Here is a 26,157-nt window from a genome sequence, read left to right as displayed (position 1 = left end):
ACTGGACCAGACGATGTTGTCTAACTTTCAGCAACTTACACCGTCTGTCTGAGATCTTAACGTTTCGCAGGGAAGAAGCGGTTCGCCTCGAGTTTAGCCCCCAGTTCGGCTGTCTCTTAAATCTGTCACTCACAGGCCTCTCAGAAGCTGACAGGATGATTGAATACACACCTATATTCACAGTGACAACTTCAACTGCAGTTAAGCAGACCTGAGCAAAGACAGAATTGTGGTAGACAGGCTCAAAAACATAAGACTACACTGGCCCAGAGACACAACAGAAAATAACTAAATTTGCTTTAACAGCCTGCTGGACTTGATAACAATCAATCAAATATCCACGTGATAACAGCAGCTATTTAGATGGTTTTATTTCTGATATAATGAGGGCTTTATAGGTTAGGGTTATTTCTGATATAATGAGGGCTTTATATGTTAAGAAACTTCACACAAGTAAGAATGTATATTCAAATTCAAACACGTTTTGCGATTTCCATATTTAGCTCCACACCCTAAGGTGCTTCTGTGAGCCTCCACAGGCAGACAGCCACTGGTGAGTGTGATTTGTCCCAGGGGCTAAGGTACACATATTGAATAAACATGAGCCTAATCCCCCTACCACTACACTTGTAAAGGGTCAAGGTTCATTTTCACAAGGACAGCAAATTCACTTACACTCAAAACCTGTCTAGAGAAAAATCAGCAACACACATTGGCCAACCATCAACAATAGACAATTTCTTTTTGTTCAAAGCAAAGTATTTTTTGCCCAATGTTAATTACTATATGTATGTGTTATACACTGGCTTAAAGGGTTTTCTGTAATGTAATGCTTAACCTGCAGTTGTCTCCCTTTTCAATTATATAAAAAGCATATTTTTCATTTTCATCCACATGAATATGCCAACATTAAATCTGTTTTTATTAAAATGCGTCATTTTTGACACCATACTAAATCAACTACGGACATATCTACTCTTATTATAAATTCTAAATGTGTAATTTTAATGAATGTTTTAAATGTGAATTGATAATTGTCTTATATCATGGTTTTCAAATGCAGGTTGTCGTTTTAAATATGAATTGATAATTGTCTTGGTTTTATCATGATATATCATGGTTTTCAAATGCAGGTTGTAATGATGTGCCTACAAAGATTGCCTTTTGTTGGAGCACAAAGATTTGTTTATTTCTTTAAAAACATATGCATGTGTTTATCCCTTAAAACCTTTTCAAAAGATGATATGATTCCCTGTTGTGTGTATGTGTTTTTTTGTCTAATTGTGAAACATGCAGCAGCAGTAGAAAAGCAAGCCTCTTTTTAAATGTCATTTTTTATTGCAAAACTCCTCCACTCTCCAATTAGGGAATAAAAAGAAAATTTGTCTTTAACTTTCTCTCTGTATGTGCTCCATCTCCCTATAAATCATTCAACAGCACTGTGCTTCTCATTAGCCCGCTTAGCAAAACTTCCTCAAAAATCAAATAAATCAGCGCCCGGGAATAGAAATTAAAGTCCTGCCTGCAGGCCCAAGGGGAGAGTTTTTTTCCATCTTTTCCTTTCAGAAAGACCAGTACTTAAGATTAAGAGCACTGCAGTCTTGAAGGCTGGCTCTGCTTCACCCTTGGGTTCTGGTACAGTGAAGTGAAACTTGAATCTGTGCTTGTAAGCAGCTCTGCTGTTGGCTATTAAAGCCAAGATGAGACTTACTTAAAACACTGTAGCCTGTCTCACTGATGTCTCATCAGATCAGATCTTTGTTTTATTCTGATTGAAACTTCTTTATTTAGAGTCCAGATATCAGTTTGTAAAAATGTGAAGAACGTGTACAACATTTCTATTGAAACACAGCATCACTGTGTCTTTGCCAAATGTGCTGATTATTTCAATCAACTATTTTCTAAGTTTGAAAAAAAAAACAACCCTCACAACTCAATGTTATGGAAAATAATTAGTACATAATAGGTTTTCCTTACCATTGAAGTTTTAAGAATTTAAAAATTACATAGTGTATTTTGGTAACTTATTGATGGGTACTAGATGTGTTATAAGGTAATATGCAGGAACAATTTCCATAAAGACTCTTACATTCTGCTCATTTTTTCTTCTACGGACTATTAATGACAGTGTTCTCCTGGGTGTCATGTAGTCGTCAAATCTCGTGAGTGGAAATGATACAAAAACATAACATCAAATAACATTACGTGACATCTTTTACCACGAGGATTTTTTACGCTGATGACAGAGAGAGTGACGTATAAATAAACAATCTCTACATCTTTATGTTTTTCATAGCTATAGTAGATTTCTTTGTCTTTTCATTAAGTGGTTGAACATGTGCATGACAACAGATCTTCACTATTTTTCTCATGGAGCCGTTCTTTGTTGAGAGCTCCAATATTACTGGTACTTCTATATGTTTTTTAGAATTATTCAAAAAATATTTTTAAGTTTTGAGTTTTGCTTTAAGTAAATCCCAAGATGAGGAGTAAGTCCTGCAATAAAATGAAACTGACAGCTCAAAATTTAAGATTTATAATTAGGGTTTTTTTTTTTAAATGACAAAAAAAATCTGTTGACATTTCTTTTAAGCTTCATTTGATGATCTTAAGATTTGTTTATTTATTTATTCTCACTTCCCCCCTCTGTGCCCATCTGCATCCCAGGACAAACATCTCATAATACAAGCCAACATCTGACGTTTGCTGGGCTGCGCATGTTTATGGAGGCTGACGACTGACCGCTGAGATGTGGGACTCACATGGGACTGGACCAGTCAGATCTTGTCAGGGCCTCCATGACTAGATGAAACAGCCGTTCAAGGCCCATCCGTACAGGTTTGCTTTCAAAAAGACAGCGTGGCATGAGGCCTGAAAGATGCAACCGCCCATGGGTCCATTTAGAAAAAAAGAAAATTGTGAGTGAGGAATCGAAAAGGAAAAATATTATTTATTTAGCATGTTTACTTTTACTTGGAGTGAGGATTAATTTTTCAAACAAAAAACAGATATAAAATCTCAAAGGTGTGAAGTTTTGACTCCTGTGGAATTTAACTTCAGTACTGATCACCTGCTAAAGAGTCAGACTTTGAAGGTAAAAAGTGAACATTTTTTTCCTTTTTTTCCACCTCACTTACATAAACATCTTTACCATCCGAGTCAGAGGGAGTTAGAGGTTGGATTTGAAAGGTGATAATTGAAGCTTCCTCTGATTATTGCAGAGAGAACTCACAGTCACATTTAATTAACCCTCTCCAAGGTATACAGTATAATTACACAAATATAATTTAACCTCTTTAACTCTACCTGATACGTTATTCAATCTGTGTCTATTTCAAAGCAGTGTTTCTCAAATGGTGGACTTTTTCAAAGCAGTGTTTCTCAAATGGTGGATTGCTTCTCAAAAATGGGTCGCAACAAAATTAAGTCGGCTCCAGAACTGAATTATATTATGTACTGTTTTTTACCAGACACACACTTAAAGAATAAACTAAAGAATCTAGTGCATTTTACTACTTAAAATTGAAAATGAAATGGAAACTTTGGGAATATGTTAACAAACATAAAATAACCTAATTAAAATATTGTAGTTTTATAGAGTTTTTATGCTCAATTCAAAAGTACCACGAGGTAAAATTTAACTCTATTTCTTCTTATTATTGTCCTCCCGCGTGCATAAAGTCTTCCGGAAACCCATGATAAAATCGGAGATTAAAAGTCCATGCACTGCTGACACTTCATTAAAACATCATGTAATTAACACATATTCTGCACATTCAAATTCCTGATCATCATTCTCATCACAAGCAGCTGCTCTTTTTTTATTCCTATTGAATCACAGCCTCTTTCTCACATCATCAACAGCAACTGCTCAGTGTTTGTACAGCTTTCTCACAGCAGTAAGTGTCCACTATTAGACTAGTAAACTCTGTATATATATACACATATATGTATGAAAAAATATATATTTATAAATTGGTGCTGATGCAAATGAGTTAGGGCAGGGCTACTTTGAGGTAACTTTGTGATGCAGTAGTGATTCATCATTGTGGCTGAAGATGCACTTCTTACTGTCCTTAGCTTTTTCTAATGAAGCCTCTGTATGTAAATGAGCCTGCCCTTTTCACTTCATCCTTCCTCCATGTTTGGAGCTGAATGAAGGAAAAGAGGCACCACAATAGGGAGGACATGTTAAAGCAGAAACACAAGAGCTGCGGTAGGATAATATGTAAGACACCATGCATTTATAGATTAATGGAATTTACTATTACTGCTATCTGTATCCAGGGTTGTTTTTATCTCTGAGCATCTGTGGAAAAAATACTGTGTATTATCCACTGAGGAGAAATATCCGGTAAAACTAGAATTTTATCCCCTCTAACGGAATATATGTCATGAAGTGCTGTAAATATTCATGATGGTAATATATAGTCTGCCTACAAGACAGCTATAAGAAGCTCTGAGAATGTGGTCCTTGTTTTTCACAAAACTACATTCACCCAACAGAGGAAATTACATTAGACAATAGTTCTGCTTTTAGTTTGGTAAACTCCAATCAGTGATGGAACCTGTTGGTGTCAGCTTTACATTACAAACACTGATGTTAACTGCCAACAAAAAGATCAACTTTACCTCCTTGCTGCTAGTACAACTCCTGCCTCAGATATGAGTCACACTTTCATCCACACAGCTCTACTATATCTACTCATGTTGCTACAAGGATCTTTATATTTCTTTAAAATTGAACAGATCTTAAAACTGTCAAGTACAAATAACATACAATCAAAGTGTACTTTATAAGGTAAAGTTACCAACATAAAACAGGGCCATATTGGATTTGGTAACATTGTTGTATGCGAGCGGAACATAAAAGCTACTACACGTGTACTGTTTGCTTCAAAAGCAGCACTCATCACTGGAAGCAATGACTGCATCTGATGCAGTGATGGTGAGAGACACTAAAATGGTGGCTTTTAAAAACAGATTTATGTGACAGTGCACACACAACAATGGAAAAACAAAACTCATTACTCAAACAAATACGCTCGCATTAGGATGAAAAGGTCACTCTTAGATCAGGATCCTTTGCTGGCCTTGACAAAACAACGCCCCGTGTCATCTGAGATTTTTTTTTCTTTTCTTTTTTGCATGTAGTCACAGTCAACTGCAGGCAAAGCGGACATGCATGCGCACGTGTGGGTGTATACACACACAGACCACCTAAATAGCCAATTTCCATGTGTAAATGCTGTTGTCTTAAGGTATAGATGATGTAAATAGTGCAAACAAATATCATTAAATCGCTGATCAAACAATGAATTCTCCATCATTTTTAAAGCTATATTTCAGCCAATGTTTTTGTCAAACCTTTTGACTTGCCTCTTACATACACATATTATGCTGCTACAGTACAGTACGGTACAGCACAAACTATGGATGTATTCCACTCAGGTTTTTCAAGTTTACTGTGTTCCAGTAGCCATCTTCTAAGGCCACTAAAAACATCCATCATGATAACTTCAAGGGGGAATCCAGATATTTCAAGGTCATTCTGAAGTCCAAACTAATTTCTGACTCCGACCCATGGACAGACAGATGCAATTGTGGAATATAATATCTACTGCACTATTACAGAATCCATATAACCCAGGCCTGTTTTTCTACTGACCTCCAATAAGCAGACCTTCATGACTGATGAGACTTCAGTGTCCAGAATCTATTGTATCAACGTGAAGTTAATACAGACTAAATGGCTTCTAAATGTAGGGTTCTGACTCTGAGGAAGTCCATGGCCTTATTATGGATCCACTTTGTGAAAACTGAACCCTTTGACTAAAAGATTCCCACAGATTGATGATGTGAGAGTAAAACAGCAGAAAAAATGAGGAAAAGTCCTTGAGAGTAAATCATACCTTTGGAAGCATCTTGCAAAGTCAGCGACAGTGAGGAAAAAAAAAAAGTAAATTAAATCAAATGTGCTGAGAGAAGGAAGAAAGGCATTCGGTTGGGGAGTGTCTTTACAACATCCAATGATTTTTTTTTAGCTCAATAGAAGTGGCAAATAAGTCAAAGAGCGTATAATGAAGAGAAAGCTGAATAGCTGGACAACATATTTCAAAACAGGAGCCATTAGCCAAAGAGCTGCAAAAGCACAACAGGAGAAAAGTGAAGGGGATAGAGATGCAACAAAGAACGACTGGGGGAAGACAGAGTGAGGTTTGGTGGCAGAGCCGTGGAAGAAACGAAAGACAGTGAGAGTGAGGGAGCGAGAGCAGAGTGAAGTGTGGAGACTGATTGCCGTTGATCTTCACAATAAGCGTGGCCGACAAGCTGCGAGCGCGCCTCTGCTCCGACACTAATTGCCCGTGAAAGGTAACCCGCGGTGAGGCGGAGGCGCTCAGCTCCGATAGTCCTCGCCGTGCGACATCCGCCCTGATCGCATGCGACACCAGACAGCCCAGCCGTCACACCGGCCATCGGCCCCACCAGCTCAACAGCCGGAACCCATCCAGAGAGGGGTGAAACGAGACCAACATTTGGTGAGGGGGGTGGAGGGGGGACGAAGCGGACTGAGAGGATTAAACCAGGACAGGACGAGGGGACAGGTAGACTGAGATGAGAGAGTTACAAACCAGGCTGGGGCAGGGTGGAGGAGACAATAAGAGGACCCGACACAGAAGGAGACACAGAGAGGGCACATTAAAATGCAAAAATCATAGTAAATAAGGTGGAATAACTGAACTGAAAGTGAATAGCCATGAAGGTTGAAAACATTTCCTACACTTCTTGTCAATTTTGATTACTTTAAGGAGGTATGTTCAACTATTTGCAAAATGAAAGCCAAAGAAAGTCTGCTGTTTTGGTATAAACTTCCTTAACATTCAATGTGATATATAATCAATATTTCATCCAATAACCAATTGATGTATGTTAAACATATACATATTGAGAAATCAATTCTTAAAGTACGTCCAAAAGTGTAAGAACTCATGGTATATCATCTTCTTTTTAAATTATTATTATTTAACACCAAATATACAGTCTTACAACTTGAATTGTTAGCAAGACAGCTCAGAATAGTTTGCAGCCAATCACTCATTAAGAAAAGTTTGGGGAACATGGGTCTGTGGATTTCTTCTACTCTCACTTACGTGTAGAGATGTAATGTAAAAAAACTGTAAAAACTCAAGACACATCCAATCATTGTTTTAAATTTTTGTTTTTGGTAATTGTGCCGCTTATAAAATGCCACTACACTTAAACATTCCAAACACAATTTCCCTGATTAAAATCTTCTTTTCTCTGAACAACAAACACTATAAAGACCTAAAAAATTTAATTTAACAGCGATTAACAAAACACCAGCAAATTCTCCCATTAAAAGCAGGTCCCTGCAAATGTCTGGTGTCCTATAATATAAATGAAACATTAATTATTAAGGAGCTACTGATTACTTTTCCTGACAATTTTCTCAAACGTAATCACCTCCCAGTTTAAGGTTTTACAGGAAAATTAATACCCTTTGGTCGGCGCCAATTAAAGTGACATTTGCCCTGATTACATCTCATGGTTTTATATGTTTAATGGACAGAGAATGAGGTATTCTGACAGAGCAGAGTGGGCGATAGCAGGATAGGGCACAAAGTATGCAATAAAGTGAAGAAACAACAAATATTTTAAAAAATATATAATTTAAGCCGAGGATGGAAAGTGGGTTGGACCTAACGGCACAAAGCAGTAGAAACTCTAGCCTCATGAACAGTAAAATGAGAAGACACAGAAGAGGCGACAAGACGATGGAGGTGAAGCCGTAAGGAGGACAGAGGTGAAAAAAAACAAGAACATATCATGGTTATAGAAGAGGGGATGAAGAGTGCTGTTCTCAAGAGATATAAGTAAGGAAATGAGGGCTTCACTCTAAGATAATAAAATGACAGTAGTGAGTTTGGCCACAGATGACAGCTCTTCAATACACGAGCACAGTGTAGACGCTGCACACCCTCCTCCCTCGCTCTTCTTTTATCCAGGACACACCATCAAATGATGTCCTGATTTCTGCTGCATTAGTAATTAATATTTTCCTCTGCGGTGAATTCATTTATTGTGTTTTTCCCTTGAATAAGAGGAGTGAGTGTATGATTGAGTAAATTTGGGGAAATAAACGCCAGAGATACAATTTCACCAAAACACATTTCTGTGGTAGCATGGACAAAAGTGAAAACCTAAATAAAGAAAAATAAATAAATATTTTGGGACAGTAAATTACTTCCCGTAATATTTGTCAACTTGTGGGAAACATCCAGGAGACTCTCTCTTTTTCTTCTTTTATTATTGATTCTCTCCCTGCTTCTCCTTGGTTTTAAGAGGTTATGAGAGGATAAAAAAAGAGGGAGACAAGCCTGGATCTTTTTACACAGTGGAGCCAGACAGCTGGAGCCCAGAGCGGGGGAAGGAGTGTGGGCAGGCTACAGACCGTTTTCCCAGCACAGATACGGAGATATTGGAACGCGGTGGCCATTAATAACAACTCAGTTGTCATCTGCACAGTCATTGACCCTGAGACCAGTCAATATGTGAGGAGAGAGGGAGGAAAACATTCTGTGTGTGTTCCTTCATGTGTGTGTGAACACGTTTTTGTTGACTTTTCAGGACCTTTTCTGACATCAACGCAAAACCTTGTCGAGACCAAAGCCTGGACTTAATGAGGGTGAACTTCACTTAAGCGTTGCAGATGCTGATAAAACAGTTATGTCTATAGTTACTGATCAACAGAAATCTGACTTTGATTAGGCTACACACCTTAGGGATCAGAAAATGGTCTTATAAAGCCCAACCTCAAAGTTGAATGTCTAAATGGAACGAAGATGTGAAGCTTAGTCCCTGACCGTTACAGTTAAGGTTCAGGTTAGGGTTTTTGTTTAAGATGTACAAATGATGGAGGCCAGTTCAATGACGTAGAAATGTTTGCATTTGTGCAAAAAAGAGAATTTAGGACAATTAATAATGATTAAGGCCTAACCAGGAACTCTCTGGGTCAGAACCTAATTTTTGTGGTTCGGTTAAATTAAAAATACACGAGTATTGTTCCTGGCTTATTGTCAAAGCGAGGTGTTAGTTATAATAATGAAGGTTAGGGCTGATTGATTGAAAAAAGGGTATTAATTAGAATTATTTATTTAAATTTGTGATCACAGGTGGATAAAGGTGAAAAAAGACTGCCGTCTTAACTTAGAACCACACTATCTATAAATATTTTGGTTCTGTCAAAAAAAAAAAAACTCAAAGAAACTGAAGATATTCAGTTTGCTGTAATTGAAGCTGAGTAATACTAGAAAATATTCAATGTTAAGATTTAAATCTGAGAACTTGTTTTCATTGTTTTGAAAGTAATGTATTCTGTGACACAGCCTAAGAGCTAACGTACAGTGTATGTATTATTGACCGTCTAGAAACACCTGCAATATTTCACAGGGAATGTACTCTACACACATGTAAAATAGAATAAAAATTTAGAAAACTGACACTAGTTACACACGTACTTTAAAATAAAAATTTAGAAAACTGACACTAGTTAGGATAAAGAGAGTATAGTTAGTAAGTGTGTGTGTGTGAGCGTTATTCCTTGTAGGTACATCAGGTGTTCCAGATGTATATGGCAGTGAAATATGTGTATAAATGTGAAACACATTTTATTGTGACCACAAACATTGCCTGGTATAATGTAATACTGTATCTATGTGTGAGTGTTTTAACATCTGTGTCTTTGTGTGTCTAACACGAGGATTAATTCAGTTTGTGGTTAGCACCACCCTTTGGTGGTGCCGAGTATTGTCTACTGTATCATCTACAGACCAACCCTTATATGTGTAGTTCCTGTTAATTAACCTCTGTGGATGAGGGCCACGTGAATTATGGAGGACGTATGTTTTGGTTGCAAACCTGGGGATGATTTATAACATGATCTGTGCTGGGTTTTCTTTACCGCAGTATTCAAAATAAGAATGGTTCAGATGGGATAAAAAATAGAAGGTGTTTAACACTGAATCTCGAGGTATTATCTCTTCCGAAGATAAGAAGTGAGGAAAATGAAAATGAAAATACACAGTGTTTATAGATTACTGTCAGGAAGAATTACATTTCTAAAGAACCCTGAAGAATCTTAGATGGATATCGGAATAAATCTGAGCATTCCGGAGAAATGGAAGAGACAACTAAGACTGAGACGTGTCAGGAAGCATTAGCGTAGAGAATAACGTAAGAGGGACCAAAATAACATTAATGCCAGGAGAATGATAACAATTTTAAAAAAATCATATCTCAGTTATTCCTACAATTCGATAAATGTGCCTTTTGTTTAACAGTAATCACCATATTTCATGCTGTCACTTTCTATCTAATTGCTCGCCTTGGAAACATGCTTCTCTGCAAATGCCGCTGTCCCACTGAGCACAGGAAAAAGACAGACACACACCAATTAAATGTAGCACAGTACTAGTTTTAGTTACCTGCACACCCTGAGCACATGACAAGTTAATTCTTTGCAATCATGTTATTCCTCACAGGACCATCATTACAAGGCCCCCGGATTGTGAATATTCTACATGTACATGGCAAACAATGCTCAATTACAGTCACGGGAGCCACTGTCAGCTCAAGGCGGAGGTTTCTTCAAAGTGCTCAAAATAAGATGTTCAGTTGTTGACAGTTCAGGACTGGAAATTACATCTGCAAATGGTGGTGTCCTACTGAGGTGTCAGTGCCAAAGAAAGTTTGGTTTTCCTACACTGTATGGCAGCTTTATTTCTATTCTCAGCTGAAATACTGCCAGACTGGTAAATGAGATGATCACAGGCATCCATTGTCTGACTGCCGAACGGAACTATTAACAAAATGATCAATTATCAGGCTCAGGTACAACTTCACGTCAAATAAACAGGTGCGAGTATACAGGAATAAACAAATGATATGGAGTATTTTGACATAACACAACAAGATTGACTTCAAACAACACGATCGACACAGAAATTCTACTGCAATATTAAACGAGCAAGTAATATGTTTGGTTAATAATAAAAATATGAATATGGTAAGTTTATGGGGTGTTAAAAGGACGACTATAACAAATATTACAATCTGATTTGAAAACCAATGTTTACACATCACATTTAAAACACAAATTCACTGAACTGTATGTGTCACTGAGAGAGGTTTTTCTAACAAGTACAGTGTTTTATCAATTGTATGACTGAATATTTCGCCTCAAATTTTTGACCTAAAACTTTGACTGAAAAAGCACAGATTTGTGCTGGGGCAAAGAGAAATGGTACCAAACACAGTGTGGGTTTCATGTACAAGGGTTTATAATTACGGTGGCCTTTAGTGGGACTTTGGTTTGGACTAAATTCTATGTAATATTTCTATATTGGCAGGTTTTCAGGGGTGGGAAATGTGAGTACTCACCAAATATGTGTACTCACCAAGCAGCAGAGCCTTCAGGAGACCTTTCCAGCTGGTTGTCATTTTCTTTAGTGGATCCCTGAAGAAATGAGATTTGAGTTTGAGAAATCATTTTCAAAACAATGACAAAACTTACTGTAGTAGCAATGAAGATGAATCACTTTAGGCTTGTCCCTTAGTCAAGGGTCACCACAACAGGAGTTTGCATTTTCAGTTAGCAATGTAACAGATTTAAAAACGGTAAAGTCAGCAGGTATCTTTTTTGTTTGTCACCGGGGGACAGGCAGGTCTTTATTTCATCTTCCGTACTCTGGGTTGAGAGTTGTCCACTCTACTGGTCTTTGAACATTATGGTAAAAATGTGATGTTTATGCTCTTCGTATCAGTAGTAGGTTTTGGAGATTTTAACTACTTTGAATCTAGTCTTTCAAAAAGACACTAACACTAGGAAATATATTTGACTTTTAAACTTTCTAAACTTTTAAAGATTTGTTTACTCCATCTTCAGCTTTGATGGAGGAAGTTCTAACTTGCTTGTCATGTGAGAATCTAAACTCTGTCTGCAGACAGAAACCCATATGTCCAACTTGCTTAGTTTGGCTACAGAACCATGAACCACCCAAAGGTCTCCCTAATTAAGTAAGTTATAACTCAGGCACTTTTGGTGCAGTTTTTTAAAGCAGTTAAAGAAAAGTTTATTCGCTTCCCTGAAGTTCTTTGCACTTTGTTGTGCTTTACCATCAACTCTTAAAGTGAAGAGGCTTAGCTTGTTTCCCCCTGAGACCATCCACCAGATTTCCCTTTGCACATTTCCGCAGGACTACTGAGAATGGCGAGTGATAACGTGGTTTAGGATGCTAACACCTCACCATTAACATGTGGCCAGTCCTAGCGCCCTCTCATCAGCACCCAGAGGGTTTCTTCCTCTGAAATGCTCTTTTAGCAGCCCGCTGACAGGCGGCCGCTTGGCTTTCTAGTTAATTAAAGGGAAAAAACATGGCCTTAACTGGTGCATGGTCGCACCCAGCCTGCATAATGGGACGTAATTAACTTCCCCTCATCGTTACTACACTTCAAAGGGTCGGTTTTGAGTCAGCCATGCAGAGATGAGCAGGCACACACACATCCACAGTACAAGATGTGTATTTATTAAGGTTGGTGTAAGCACAGAAAAGCCTAAAGAAAGAGAATCCTAAAGCCATCCTCTGGGAGTTTACATTCAAGAGATTGAACTGTCAGGTAGGTCCTGGAGAAAGCTTGTTTCCTTCTGCAAATGTAAGTGTTGATAACATTAGGACACATAGACACACACACACAGTGTGCACAGTAACACTGAGATCAGAGCTGCACAGGATTCTCTGTGTTGCTTCCTCTCAGTTAATCTGCATCACTGCCTCCTCTTACTGCAGACATGTAACCAAGAAACAAATCCACGGAGAGACTGTCGTAGAGACACTCATTCCTCTCTGTCCACACAATTTTGACCTTATTTTAATAAAACACTTAATCAAAATTATAAGATGGACAATTTCAAGTGCTATTAAAATGGTGGCAACATTTTCTTAAATCTTTTATCTATTTTTTTAATCTACTATTTCAATTCAATATTAACTGTTGACATCTTCCACTGTGTAGGAGTTCATTTGCTTTCAGTTATTACACTTCTGCTGACAGCACTGTCAAACATTAGAGTTTTTCTCAGGTAAAACAGTGCCTAGTCCATAGTCACTTTTTTTTTTTTTTGCATTGACTGTGAGGTGTGATGGGTAAAAAAACCCCAGCACATTGGCTCATCACCGACGTGATGTCAGTGGTTGATGATCAAAACTGTCAACATCAAATGTAAAAAAAAGATGACGTTTTTGGAGGGATTATAAAATTTCCTTAAACTATGATTTGGTGGTAAAATTGACCAGTCCCCGATCAGGTCCGTCATCGCTGACACTGAGTGCTTGCTTGCCTAGACTGTGTGTTCGATTGGGTGACGCGTGACAACCCTGACAACGAGTGGCTCGCCCTTAATCTTAAGCAGTGGACAGCCCGATTACCTTCTGCTATACCTTCGTATAGTGTTGTGTAAATTCAGTGAACCGCAGGCAGTAACCTCTACCCCCACCATCACCACCATGTTTCCCTCGTGGTGAACAGTTGCCATGTCACAGTTGGTTGTCTCTGGATGAGTTCCATTGCTGCTCTGAATTTACATGTGTGCTAATTAGACTGGAAGAAATGATTGGCTGCTCACAACATTGCAGTAAAGAGGACATACACACATGCACACACGAAGAATGGACACATATGGACAGTAATGCACCAGTGCAAGACTCATCACACTGTGTCAAGAGACACACCTAGGTTGGGTTTAGGTTCCGTCACATGTGATTTACTCTCAGACAATTCTTTCTCCGTGGGTCTATATATCGAGTGTATGTCTCTTTGCGTGTATGCTGTAAAAATCCTTCTCTTAGTGCCCCTTTCCCTGAGGATTTTTATGTAGTGAATGGGTGGTTGATTTGAAACCCCTGGGCAAGCCAAAGGCCAAGGCCCCAGGGCAAAAGAAAAAAAACCCATTAAATATGAATGTATAAATCTGGTGAATTTTGAGAGGCAAGACAGAATGTGGAATATTTATACTGTATTTGTATAGAAATATTAGTGATCTGAATGTTTTTTTTCTGCAGTCCAGGAACCTGGATAATTCAGCTAACTCGTAGCCCTAAAATAATCATAGCTACAAATGTCATTATGAATGGATGTATGGGCTATATATAGGCTTGCAATGAACTAAACAGTCCAGGAGCTTTCACAATGACAGCAACCAGCCAAACGCCACAATAGATAAAAAAATACTTACAGAATACACACTAGATTCCTAAATGTCACCACATGAAGTAGAACGAAAGAGTGGACCTACATTACAAAATAATATAAATAGTAGTAAAATTGCTACAGTAGGAGAGCTCAAAGTTGTGACTGATGTTTGTCAAACTAAAATTTAAATTTAGACCAATCAAAATATTCCACCACTTTGCGGTGCAGCACTTCAATCTCATTAAAACCAACCAACCAATCTCTGCACTGTTATGATAATGTGCTTTAGTGAAGTACACGTGTAAATGACATACTTTATGGTTATGCTTCATGTGGTGCTTTGTCAGGGAACCCTTAGCCCTGACTATATCACGGAGCTTCTTGGTAATATTCCTAACTCAGCCTAGCAATAATAACTTATTGCCATGCGCTATCCCTGCTGCAGTTCTAGGTGCTCAGAGCCCCAGACTCTGCCAAATGGCCCCTTCTGATGTCTCTACTGCTGGCAGCCCACAGTGGGCTCTTTACCCTCAGATCCTCAGAGTCATATAGAGTGTGGAAAAAGTGAGAGGGAGCATATGGACACAGAAGGAGAGAGAGAGAGATGATGATGATGATGATGGTGATGATGATGGTGATGATTTCAACATAGCCATTTGGTGAATACAACCATTCCCATTTCCTCTAAAGGGTTCTTTTATCTTCTCCCATTCTGAGTGAGCCTAACTCCTTATCGCAGCATCCAAAGGGGATAATATTAGATGAGATAAATGCAATCTGCTTTAGTGTTAGATTCTCGCAGATTTAGCAACGTTGGATCTTTTAAGTTTTTCATTTTTTTTCCCTTCTCCTCCCCAGCTAATGATAATGCAGCACATTTTCAACTGGCGAGTGGAGACCCTAAAAGTGGGTCATGAGGTGTTCTGCCAGAGCTACAATTAGAAGAATGCTATTCATTGGACCATCATTTCATAGACAAGGTCAAACTGAATTACTGAATATAGAAACCTCTATGTTCATTACCATTAGTCTCAAACCAATGCAGAACACTCGGCCTCTATTCAAGCTTCAGCGAAAATGTTACACAAGGTCAGTTGTGCAAATGTACCGTCTCAAAGTGAGCTAGAGTGTGTGTGTGCGAGCAAAACGCATGTAAGAGTGGAATAACGTGCAACAGCACAATTTAAATTTTGCTGAGACACCAAAAGAGAAATACCTAAAGTGCAACAAAATCTCTCCTCTTCTTTTTTCTTCTCTACTTTTCTTGGATAAACACAATGTCTGTTTTTTTTTTTTTTTCACTTCTTCTAAAAATATGCACAAGAGCAATTTCCTCCTCAAAACTCTGCAAAGACTGGATTATTTATGCATGCAATAAAACATGGGCATGTTTACAGTAATTACAACTGTTCGTGCATTGCAAAGTCCGAACCATCTGTTTGTGCGTTTTAATAACTGGTTTGGATTTACTATATTTAATATTTCCTGTTGGCCATCTTCAAACAAATCTGGTGATCATTGGTGCAAGATGTTAGTACACTAATACAACATGTTCTCTGGGTCATGTTTAATAAATAATGTCTCTCACTGAGAATTATTTATAAACTATTTCACTGTAGTGAAAGACAAATATAAAATATTTCATAAAGCTTCCATTCTATTTCAATGTGTGTGTGATAACATCACAAGATTACTAACAATACAACAGCATTTCCAAAACCTATAAAATCTAGGTCTTCTATTAGAGCATTTTTTAAATACACAAAAATAAAAAGTATGTTTATTAGAAGAATTAATTTTTATTTAAAAGAACTTTATCTATAACAAATAAACTGCAATACTCTTGTTATTGTTATTTTAATAGAAATATTTTCATAAATCCTTTCTACTTTTATATTTTTAACTGCCACATCTGTTGGTTTCTAGAATAAAAACATTTTTTATTTTCAGGCATGTCTTTTTCACATTTTTACTAATTTCTTTTGCCAATTCAAATAATATTTAATCTAAGAAAATAGATTGATCTATTACAAATAGTAATGTATTTTATATTTTAAAATATGTGAAAAGCTGCACTAAGTTACACCCCTGTGACTTTCCCAACACTGAACAATAATTGTTCTTCAGTCAGAGAATATGCTAGAGTGTGTGAAAGAGGAGAAGACTAACAATAATACTACCTTCAAAAAAAGGGACAAAAACTGTTTTCAATTTTTCTCCACCTCAAACCTTCTGAGGTATCTATCATTCCTCCTGAAAAGCAAAAGGAAAAAAAGGAAATCATCCAATTTAGCAAAAAGGGAGAGAAAAATTTGAAGCACCAATTACAAGTAATTACGGCTTTTTGCTTTTAAGCATGGTGAAATGATTTGATGCCTTTCAGAAGGTAGTCTGGTTTAGCTCAGAGCAGACATCTCCCCCTGCCTGGTGTTAGTCTTAGGCGGTGGTTAATATGATCATGTGGTGGAGATAAAAGACAGTGCAGTTAAAAATGATGGCATAGGAGCCCATAGGATCTGCTGGCGATAAATCACACAAGGTGGTAGTGAGATGAAACCCCGGTATGTGCTGCGACATGCTTTTCCTGCGACCAGGACTAGGAATGATAAAATAAATATATCTCCTAAGGTGCTCACATTGTGTGCATGGTATCTGTGTGTGAATGTATGAGCTGTGTAGTGTCTGGCAAAACAAGTGAAAACACATTCATCTGCCTCATGCTGTGCTCTTTACACACAGCAGTTCATTTGGGCTGGAAATTAACCATTAACACTGTCTTTAAGGCAAAAGCCACGTTTTGATTCTAACACTAACACATAAAAACTCTACTTATTTCTTGCTGTACTTTTTATAACAAACTAATCTTAGTTGGACTAGTTGGTAAATGAGAATCTAGTCCGGTTTGTTTACAGAAATGCTGCCTCACCCACTGTCATTTTTGTTGTATTTTAAAGGACTACAATTTTAATCTGTTTAATTATACGTTGTCTGAAACAGAAAAAAATAAGCAATTATTACAAATACTTTCATTAGTAAAACATCATAAAGGGAATCTAGAAATAAAAAAGACGAGGAAAGGTGAGAAGAAATTAATTCAGGCAAATTGGAGTATCTTTTTTATCTCACACACACATGGTTTAGTTAATCACTAATCACTAAGTAGGTCAACCCACGTAGACCAGCAGTAAAGGAGCAGTCCACACAAAAGTTAGCCAGGCAACTGATCAATTAGCGAAAACTATTTGCATTTGCAAAAGCATTATTTTTTTCCCTTTCTCTTTTAAAAAGTTGAATCATTCATTCATTTGCAGAGGATGCTTAAATTTAACTAACGTTATGTTTGATATTAAATAAATAAATGAAGTACAGACATTTTTTTTCCAATTGTAAAGAGACCATTGACCTTAAAACAAAATGCAACCTCTTTCACACCTCAAACCACAACAAGAAGCTCTGGTTAAAAAAAAAAGGTATAAAATGTTTGTCTGGCTAAGACAGCCTCTCATGTAACACACACACACACACAGGTGTAAGGGATACAGGTCATTCAGTCAAAAGTAGTCAAACAAACACTCTGTAAACACAGTCCCAATCCACCTGCTCTTTTGATAGCTCACACACTCACACATGACAAAGTATTGATTTTTATTCTTTCCTCCCCCCTCTCTCGTCACTCTCTCCTCTGTCTCCCTTTTTCTTCTGGCTCTGCTGGGTACGTAGACAGGACGATGCAGAGAAATCCATTAAGCCGACACTTCTCGTTTCCATTGACTGACAAGCCCTGACGGGCTCGGGCTTTTGGCCCACCCGCCTGACTGACAGCTGGGCAGTTAAACAAGCTCTCCAGTTGCTATAATAGTTTAAAACACTTTCAATTATCCGAGTCAAACAAATCCCGCAGACGAGCACTCAGGTGCTTCCATACAAGCAATCCCACACCCCAGCGTCTCCTCGTCGGGCTATCGCTGCTTTATCTGGACACCCCTCCACCACTACTCCCACCCCCCTGCCCTGCGCTACAGTGCAGAGGAATACATTTCAGGACTAAGACAGCAACAGAGCCTGTGAGGGAAATGTCTGTACAAACTGTCAGTTGTGGGAAAGATTCCACCTCTCCACAGTCTGTTGGTGCCTCCTTCCCCCTTCCTCCCTCCTCCTCCTCCTCCTCCTCTTCCAGCTCCTCAACATGCTCGAGACTGCATGATTAATAATAAAACTCATTAAATACCTAGCAAATCAGTTTTGACCAACCTCTCGACTTCTGCTGTGAAATGTACACAATCACCGGTGGGTGGGCAATTTCCACAAATCAATGAAATATCACATTAACAAGCCAGACTCACGTTAACAAGCGCTTCAATGCAGCTTCATCAGTTCGACTCACATTTAAACACTGCTGTACACTGAGGAACACTTCACTGCCAGTGGTAGGAAAAAATACATAAAATCTTAGCAAACTAGAAAATGTTTGTCCCAAAATGCTATGATATTGAACAAAAACTGAGGAGTTATTCAAAACAATATCAACCAAATATCCTGATACAGACATTGAGGCCTGTTCCACATAAAGGTGTGACCAAGGCAATGCACTGGTGTGAACTGGTACCAGTTTTCTAGTTATGTGGGGTTTTTCTTTTTTCAAATAGAGATGGAGAATCTTCAAACAAATCTGGTGATCATTGGTGCAAGATGTTAGTACACTAATACAACATGTTCTCTGGGTCATGTTTAATAAATAATGTCTCTCACTGAGAATTATTTATAAACTATTTCACTGTAGTGAAAGACAAATATAAAATATTTCATAAAGCTTCCATTCTATTTCAATGTGTGTGTGATAACATCACAAGATTACTAACAATACAACAGCATTTCCAAAACCTATAAAATCTAGGTCTTCTATTAGAGCATTTTTTAAATACACAAAAATAAAAAGTATGTTTATTAGAAGAATTAATTTTTATTTAAAAGAACTTTATCTATAACAAATAAACTGCAATACTCTTGTTATTGTTATTTTAATAGAAATATTTTCATAAATCCTTTCTACTTTTATATTTTTAACTGCCACATCTGTTGGTTTCTAGAATAAAAACATTTTTTATTTTCAGGCATGTCTTTTTCACATTTTTACTAATTTCTTTTGCCAATTCAAATAATATTTAATCTAAGAAGTTAGATTGATCTATTACAAATAGTAATGTATTTTATATTTAAAAAAATGTGAAAAGCTGCACTAAGTTACACCCCTGTGACTTTCCCAACACTGAACAATAATTGTTCTTCAGTCAGAGAATATGCTAGAGTGTGTGAAAGAGGAGAAGACTAACAATAATACTACCTTCAAAAAAAGGGACAAAAACTGTTTTCAATTTTTCTCCACCTCAAACCTTCTGAGGTATCTATCATTCCTCCTGAAAAGCAAGAGGAAAAAAAGGAAATCATCCAATTTAGCAAAAAGGGAGAGAAAAATTTGAAGCACCAATTACAAGTAATTACGGCTTTTTGCTTTTAAGCATGGTGAAATGATTTGATGCCTTTCAGAAGGTAGTCTGGTTTAGCTCAGAGCAGACATCTCCCCCTGCCTGGTGTTAGTCTTAGGCGGTGGTTAATATGATCATGTGGTGGAGATAAAAGACAGTGCAGTTAAAAATGATGGCATAGGAGCCCATAGGATCTGCTGGCGATAAATCACACAAGGTGGTAGTGAGATGAAACCCCGGTATGTGCTGCGACATGCTTTTCCTGCGACCAGGACTAGGAATGATAAAATAAATATATCTCCTAAGGTGCTCACATTGTGTGCATGGTATCTGTGTGTGAATGTATGAGCTGTGTAGTGTCTGGCAAAACAAGTGAAAACACATTCATCTGCCTCATGCTGTGCTCTTTACACACAGCAGTTCATTTGGGCTGGAAATTAACCATTAACACTGTCTTTAAGGCAAAAGCCACGTTTTGATTCTAACACTAACACATAAAAACTCTACTTATTTCTTGCTGTACTTTTTATAACAAACTAATCTTAGTTGGACTAGTTGGTAAATGAGAATCTAGTCCGGTTTGTTTACAGAAATGCTGCCTCACCCACTGTCATTTTTGTTGTATTTTAAAGGACTACAATTTTAATCTGTTTAATTATACGTTGTCTGAAACAGAAAAAAATAAGCAATTATTACAAATACTTTCATTAGTAAAACATCATAAAGGGAATCTAGAAATAAAAAAGACAAGGAAAGGTGAGAAGAAATTAATTCAGGCAAATTGGAGTATCTTTTTTATCTCACACACACATGGTTTAGTTAATCACTAATCACTAAGTAGGTCAACCCACGTAGACCAGCAGTAAAGGAGCAGTCCACACAAAAGTTAGCCAGGCAACTGATCAATTAGCGAAAACTATTTGCATTTGCAAAAGCATTATTTTTTTTTCCCTTTCTCTTTTAAAAAGTTGAATCATTCATTCATTTGCAGAGGATGCTTAAATTTAACTAACGTTATGTTTGATATTAAATAAATAAATGAAGTACAGACATTTTTTTTCCAATTGTAAAGAGACCATTGACCTTAAAACAAAATGCAACCTCTTTCACACCTCAAACCACAACAAGAAGCTCTGGTTAAAAAAAAAAAGGTATAAAATGTTTGTCTGGCTAAGACAGCCTCTCATGTAACACACACACACACACAGGTGTAAGGGATACAGGTCATTCAGTCAAAAGTAGTCAAACAAACACTCTGTAAACACAGTCCCAATCCACCTGCTCTTTTGATAGCTCACACACTCACACATGACAAAGTATTGATTTTTATTCTTTCCTCCCCCCTCTCTCGTCACTCTCTCCTCTGTCTCCCTTTTTCTTCTGGCTCTGCTGGGTACGTAGACAGGACGATGCAGAGAAATCCATTAAGCCGACACTTCTCGTTTCCATTGACTGACAAGCCCTGACGGGCTCGGGCTTTTGGCCCACCCGCCTGACTGACAGCTGGGCAGTTAAACAAGCTCTCCAGTTGCTATAATAGTTTAAAACACTTTCAATTATCCGAGTCAAACAAATCCCGCAGACGAGCACTCAGGTGCTTCCATACAAGCAATCCCACACCCCAGCGTCTCCTCGTCGGGCTATCGCTGCTTTATCTGGACACCCCTCCACCACTACTCCCACCCCCCTGCCCTGCGCTACAGTGCAGAGGAATACATTTCAGGACTAAGACAGCAACAGAGCCTGTGAGGGAAATGTCTGTACAAACTGTCAGTTGTGGGAAAGATTCCACCTCTCCACAGTCTGTTGGTGCCTCCTTCCCCCTTCCTCCCTCCTCCTCCTCCTCCTCCTCTTCCAGCTCCTCAACATGCTCGAGACTGCATGATTAATAATAAAACTCATTAAATACCTAGCAAATCAGTTTTGACCAACCTCTCGACTTCTGCTGTGAAATGTACACAATCACCGGTGGGTGGGCAATTTCCACAAATCAATGAAATATCACATTAACAAGCCAGACTCACGTTAACAAGCGCTTCAATGCAGCTTCATCAGTTCGATTCACATTTAAACACTGCTGTACACTGAGGAACACTTCACTGCCAGTGGTAGGAAAAAATACATAAAATCTTAGCAAACTAGAAAATGTTTGGTCCAAAATGCTATGATATTGAACAAAAACTGAGGAGTTATTCAAAACAATATCAACCAAATATCCTGATACAGACATTGAGGCCTGTTCCACATAAAGGTGTGACCAAGGCAATGCACTGGTGTGAACTGGTACCAGTTTTCTAGTTATGTGGGGTTTTTCTTTTTTCAAATAGAGATGGAGAAATATTAACTTGAGTTTTGTGAATAAATAAACTACACTGGGGTGTTTTTGCTCCCCAGGTTTTTATGCTGTATATTAATATGGAGGACATTGGCATGAATCAAGAATGCCCCATGATCTCTTATAATCATTAGGAGTCTAAGCTTCATAGTTACAGTAAAAAGTGATAATGACTGTGGGGATTTTGTTAGTTTTTTTCTGTGTAAATTTAAATGATTAAATTAGTTATTTTTATAGGCCATTGTGAGGTTCTCTACAGAATAAATTGGAAGACTCTGTGTGGTGAGACACAAGGAAAAAAATTAAAAATAAAACACCTTAACACAACTTTATCCCTCCAGAGACATGTGACTTGACACTCGTGTTAAGATGAAGCTAATTGCAATATGTGGAGAGCAGGAGTGACTCTTTGCAATCAACCTTTAACCACATCCTTATTATAAAAGAATAATAAAAAGGAAAAATGTGCCAGGGTCTGGGTATAATTGTATGTTTTTGACTCTCCAATTCAAAATTCTCATTATGCATTTGTGCTTTTTTTTTGTCTCCGTATTGGTCCATTTTCTACCATTTGATTTGGCATTGAGAGCCTTGGCAGCACACCTTTACTGGAGCTTCGTTTGTTTTTGCATAATTATCTGGCATCGCCAGCAGCACCTAGGGCTCTCACTGCCGTAATAATCTCCGTTGCCCCAGAAACACAAGACACAGACACAGCAGTGAAGTCATTGGCTCTTTGTCCTTGATACGCCGGGAGACAGAGTCAAGAGGATGGGATCTATGTGGAGCAGGATTTATTAAAAAAAAAAAACAAAACAACAAAAAAAAAACACAAAGCCCATTATTCCATATTTTATTGGCAGCTACTGCTCCATATTTAAATGAAGTATATTGAATATGATTGTTATGTTCAAAAGGCTGGAAAGTGTTTAACTACTAACGATATGATATTACGTGAGTTCACAAGTCAGAAATTAAACAAATGTTTCTGAAAATTATCCAAAAAAAGCAGCTCCTCAGGTTTTCATAACATATCTTTTTGCAGCAAACTTGTATGTTTAAACATGGTGTAGGTAGATAATTATTCTCATCATTACCAACGTCAATTGGGATGAGAATTGTTCTCACATTACCCCACCCATCTATTAAAATACAAAGACTGTATATAAGAAATCGACAGCCATTGTCACAGTTGCCAGTGCTGAATTTGGTTTTACGATGGCATACGATGTGTTTACCATTACAGAATTAGATATAATCACTGTCAAAATGTAGAAAAATGCAGAGCACATTGCATTTAATCACAGGCTTTTTATGTGAAGTACTTATCTGAAGAATTTAGATTAAACTGCTGCACAGTTTAATCTAAATTCCAGAAAATCCAACCTCACTAATCACTGGTTTGGAGAAACCACCTACGATTCAGACTGATAATAATATTTACCTCAATTGGTGCAGTGTAATGGAAAAATAATTCCAGATGCATCAGACGCATAAAACAAAACAAATTCTAGTCATTTAAGGTCCAACTGTTTACGTAATGCAGGAGCTCTGAAGTTGAAACTAATTCATAAGCAAATGATTTCAGATACTCTACATCTGCTCCCACTGCTAACACAACGTTCTTGAGAACAACTGCACTCTTTGGCCACTGAATTATGGATGGTTTCAATAAAGTAAATTTATAAAACAAGAGCAGTAATCATTGCTCCTGGGTCTTCTGCTCACCATATATTTTTATTATTAGTATTAAAAAAAGGCAAAAGTCAGCACATGTGACCTGAGAGAGAGCAGGGAGAGAAGACAAACCCTCTGTGGTGACAAATCCACTCTCTCTCTCTCTCTCTCTCTAACTGAGGCTTCCTGTCCAGGTCAATACAAGCAGGCGCCACAGTGCAAACGGCCTGGGACACACCATGTAAAGTGACTCTACATTCCTCCACCTCCCCACTCTACATCCCCCCCAATTCCAGCCCTGTCTCCCTCCTCTCTCGCAGACACTATTTGCCCATAACAACAACCATTGATTTTCTTCCTGATGAGGATCTAGCCGGCATTTAATCTAACATTGTAGCCCCTCGCTGTAGGACACGGCTGAGCATCTCCTGCTAATCGATTGGTCACAGTAACCCGACGTAGCTTTAGCACTTTTAACTGCTTTAAATCTGTCTGCCGGCTGTGTCTACGCACCTATGGGGTTTGGAATCAACACGGACCCAAGTCCGTCATAACGTTGACTACGTTATCTTAAAAGCCTGGGGGCCTGATGAGAAACTACATGTCGTCACATCACTTCAAGGCAGTGTGTTGTGTGTTTGTCTAAATTCACCATCCAGCCTCTTGAGCGGCTGCTTGTTTACAGGGATCTGACTGGACCAGTGATGCAGTGATCAAAACATGAGTGGGTGTCCACTCACAACACACTTCTTTATCTACTGAAATCTCTTCTTTAGGCAAGGACACTGATTTTGTTTATGCTAATTGTTGCATGAAAATAAGATGTTTTGATGTTTCAAGCCATTGGATAAAGCGGTGGGTGTCAGGTTTTTCACCATAGTCAATCAAACATATTAAACTACAACGTTAATTCTGTTTTCCACTTACTTTTGGTTTAACAGCATTTCTGATTACATTTATTTTGAACATAATTAAAGCTGCGGTAAATAACTCAAGAGCCTACAGCATGTACTGCCATTGAATAAAGCTGCGGTAAATAAGAGCCTACAGCATGTACTGCCATTGAATATAGATACACGTGTAATTCTCAAAAATTACAGTAGCAGTAACGCAGGTCTATTCAGTGATTTGATTGTTAATAGACCCAGAGAAAAGTGAATTCATCCATAAGGTTAGAAAATGGTGAATAATGAGGGAGGACAAAGTCAAACGTCTAGAATATGTTTAAAAGTGGACAAACATTCTTCACTAACAAGTCTGAAAATTTTGAACTATTAAAACTAGTATGGTGTCGGCCCAGTTCCAGCAGCTTTTTATGATAAAAAAACTGTAACATTAACAACTAATTTTATAAACAATTTAATGCAATTTAATGTTTTTTGTAATGTTTTTTTATATTTCACAATATTGGCGCTAGGTCTATCTAATTCAGAATAAGATTTCTATTGAAACTTAATTTTTTTTCTCCAAACAAACCAAATATTTTCACCTAAACATCACAAGAGAGTAAAGATACCAAAGCACAGTCATATCTGAGAAGATGCAACGGCAAACGTCGACACAGTGTTTTTACGATAACTGGTAAATGATACATTTCTATTTATCAGTCGGAAAGAAAAAAAAATGGAACCCTGAGTTTACGCATGTGTTTTAGGTGAAATATCTCTGTTTCGCTGCACAATTAAAACGGAGGCAGGGAAACGTCACCTGAGTGCATGATGCGGCCGAGGAGGGAAAAATAAAACAGAGGAAACAGCACTACATAAATAACAGTGTGCCTGTGTGTGTGTGTGTGCCGTATAGCTGAGGTTAGTGGTGTTGTTGTTGTTGGTGGGGGAGGGCGTGAGGGGGGTATTAACAACAGATGAAATGTTCAGTCACAGCAGGCCCCAGTTTTTCACATTTTCTTGCCACTTATTCCAGAACCAATAACCATATAAGTATGAAAACATAAAACAAACCGCAAACATTTTTTTTTTATCTGGGTCTCGGTTTCATCACACACACGCGCACACACGGACAGAACATCATCAGCACATAAATAAATAACCAACATATACACTGTAAAGTCCATTGTACATCAAACACAGCACAGATTACATGTGACAAGGCTGGCAATTAGCAATTTCTCTCACTCTTGAATTCAAACTATAAAAAAGATGATCAAGGCTGGTTGATATCCACAGACGATGCATAATTTATGTGGCTGGTACAAAATACCGTTCTGTTGCAGTTCTGTGCGTTCACTCCACTAGTTCATTGAAATAAAGCGTCCCAGAGGGGCATCCGTGTAATCAAGCCTAATCCAGGATTGATTTCAGAGCGGTCGAAGACGGAGAGCTGCAGAAATCTAGGAAAGCTCTCACAGTCAGGGGAGAAAGAAAGAGTGCGGGA

The 26,157-nt window shown here is 38.0% G+C and overlaps 1 protein-coding gene across 3 annotated transcripts in view; it reads right to left on the bottom strand.

The window, feature by feature from the left end:
* Positions 1 to 26,157, bottom strand: part of LOC103394152 (teashirt homolog 1-like) — a 232,999-nt gene that overhangs the window by 201,034 nt on the left and 5,808 nt on the right. For 2 of the 3 annotated variants that reach the window (XM_025065276.1, XM_017041182.2), the window contains exon 4: positions 11,478 to 11,536. The gene's annotated coding sequence lies outside the window, so the exon portion shown is untranslated. Of the gene's footprint in view, positions 1 to 11,460; positions 11,537 to 26,157 lie in introns of all 3 variants that reach the window. The other variant, XM_008331328.3, reaches the window with a different exon arrangement.

Source organism: Cynoglossus semilaevis, chromosome 18 (genome assembly GCF_000523025.1).
Source record: "Cynoglossus semilaevis isolate Cse_v1.0 chromosome 18, Cse_v1.0, whole genome shotgun sequence".
NCBI lineage: Eukaryota > Metazoa > Chordata > Actinopteri > Pleuronectiformes > Cynoglossidae > Cynoglossus > Cynoglossus semilaevis.
The sequence above is the reverse complement of the archived record's forward strand: the minus strand, read 5'-3'. Positions and strand labels throughout refer to the sequence as shown.